We start from the raw sequence: 2,811 nt of genomic DNA, 5'->3' as shown, positions 1-2,811 counted from the left end.
ATACTAATAACAAACGGAACAGAAATATTTAATGTTCTCCTTAACACATTACAGTCGACTACTCTCTACAGTATCTTCAGCCCAACTCTCCCATACATCATTGAACTTTTACGGACCTTGCATCTCATAATCCAATCACTTCAATGCAAGAATGGAAACCCCATTGTCATTTTATAATTCAAATAACTCAACCCCTGCATACAAATCCCATTGGCTATTTGCAACCACTTTAAACTCATTAACACAATACATTTCTCAATACATCTCAAAGTCCACTCGAATTCCAGTTTTGGTTGTGGTTCAAGAAATGGCCGTAACTGATAAAGAAAAAGCTTGTTGGGGAAGACATTTGCTAGGGTACATAGTGGAGTTACCTTGGATGAAGTATATAAGCAACATATATGTGAGATTTTAAATGCTCATGTTAATGTGTATAAGAAAATGGATAGTGTTGACTCTTCATTGGATGCTGATTTTACCATACATGAGATGTGTTCAGTCTTAATAGGCTGTGGATATACAGCCCCAGGTCATGATCAGTTTGTGCTATGTAATGTTTAAGCATCTACCTGATGAGGTCATACATGTTCTCCTGGGATTATTTTAAAAGCTTTGGAGTGAGGGGGTTATACCTTCTGATTGTAAACGTGCAGTAATATTATCTTTTATAAAGCCTGGTAAGGACTCTTCATGTGCTGAGAGTTATAGACCAATAGCACTGACCTCTAACTTTTGTAAACTGATGGAAAAGATGACAGTAAATAGATTGTTGTTTTTCCTGGAACAGGTTTATTAAGTCAATGTCAAAGTGGATTCTGTAAATGTAGATCTACTTTAGATGCATTAGTAAAGATGAGCATTGAAGTTGAAAAACTTTGGTCATAAAAGAAGTAATGGCTACTGTATTTTTTTACAGGTCAACATTCACAAGGCAGCAGGGCCAGATGGATTACCAGGACATGTATTCCGAGCATGCGCTGACCAACTGGCAAGTGTCTTCACTGACATTTTCAACCTCTCCCTGACTGTCTGTAATACCAACATGTGTCAAGCAGACCACCATAGTCCCTGTGCCCAAGAACACTAAGGTAACCTGCCTAAATTACTACAGACCTGTATCACTCACATCTGTAGCCATGAAGTGCTTTGAAAGGCTGGTCATGGCTCACATCAACACCATTATCCCAGAAACCTTAGACCCACCTAATTTGCATACCGCCCCAACAGATCCACAGATGATGCAATCTCTATTGCACTCAACACTGCCCTTTCCCACCAGGACAAAAGGGACACCTATGTGAGAATGTTGTTCATTGACTACAGATCAGCGTTCAACACCACAGTGCCCTCAAAGCTCCTCACTAAACACCTTCCTCTGCAACTGGATCCTAGACCTCCTGATGGGCCGCCCCCAGGTGGTAAGTGTAGGTAACAACACATCTGCCACGCTGATCCTGTCCTATTCGGTGTCCTGTGTGAATCTAAGTGTGCGTTCTCTAATTCTCTCCTTCTCTCTTTCTCTCTCTCGGAGGACCTGAGCCCTAGGACCATGCCCCAGGACTACCTGACATGATGACTCCTTGCTGTCCCCAGTCCATCTGGCCGTGCTGCTGCTCCAGTTTCAACTGTTCTACCTTATTATTATTCGACCATGCTGGTCATTTATGAACATTTGAACATCTTGGCCATGTTCTGTTATAATCTCCACCCGGCACAGCCAGAAGAGGACTGGCCATCCCACATATGCTCTCTCTAATTCTCTCTTTCTTTCTCTCTCTCGGAGGACCTGAGCCCTAGGACCATGCCCCAGGAATACCTGACATGATGACTCCTTGCTGTCCCCAGTCCACCTGACTGTGCTGCTGCTCCAGTTTCAACTGTTCTGCCTTATTATTATTTGACCATGCTGGTCATTTATGAACATTTGAACATCTTGGCCATGTTCTGTTATAATCTCCACCCGGCACAGCCAGAAGAGGACTGGCCACCCCACATAGCCTGGTTCCTCTCTAGGTTTCTTCCTAGGTTTTGGCCTTTCTAGGGAGTTTTTCCTAGCCACCGTGCTTCTGCTGTTTGGGGTTTTAGGCTGGGTTTCTGTACAGCACTTTGAGATATCAGCTGATGTACGAAGGGCTATATAAATACATTTGATTTGATTTGATTTGATCCTCAACATGGGGGCCCCTCAGGAGTGAGTGCTCAGTCTCCTCCTGTACTCCCTGTTCACTCATGACTGCATGGCCAAACACGACTCCAACACCATCAAGTTTGCCGATGACACAACTGTGGTAGCCCTGATCACCAACAACGATGAGACAGCCTATAGGGAGGAGGTCAGAGATCTGGCCATGTGGTGCCAGGACAACAACTTCTCCCTCAACATGATCAATCCAGAAACCTTTCAGTTACTAGCCCAAAGCTCTAACCATTAGGCTACCTGCAGCCCCTAAATTATACATTGTACATTTAACTTGTCATTACATCTGGTTGGCAAGCATGTGAATGGTTTGTGTCTGGAGTGTGTGGTCGATGAAACGGTGGAGCATATGTTGTTATATTGTTGTAAGTATGTTGAAGAGAGGGAAAGATTGAAGTGTAGGGTCATTGAGGTTGGACGGGTTGGGGGGGTGGGGGATTGGAAGGAATTGTGGGGATGGGGGAGGGTCTATTAGAAGTTAGTAGGGCTCTTTCATATTCTCAGAAGTACTGAGTTAAATCTGAGGATTTAAAAATGTTGTAAACTGTGATTGCCTATACACTCCAGCACAGTAGGTGGCGGCATGCACCTTTAAAGTTGGTTTGCGGACAGCC

The sequence above is a fragment of the Oncorhynchus clarkii genome, chromosome 23 (assembly GCF_045791955.1).
Source record: "Oncorhynchus clarkii lewisi isolate Uvic-CL-2024 chromosome 23, UVic_Ocla_1.0, whole genome shotgun sequence".
Classification (NCBI taxonomy): domain Eukaryota; kingdom Metazoa; phylum Chordata; class Actinopteri; order Salmoniformes; family Salmonidae; genus Oncorhynchus; species Oncorhynchus clarkii.
This window is presented reverse-complemented; position numbering follows the sequence as displayed.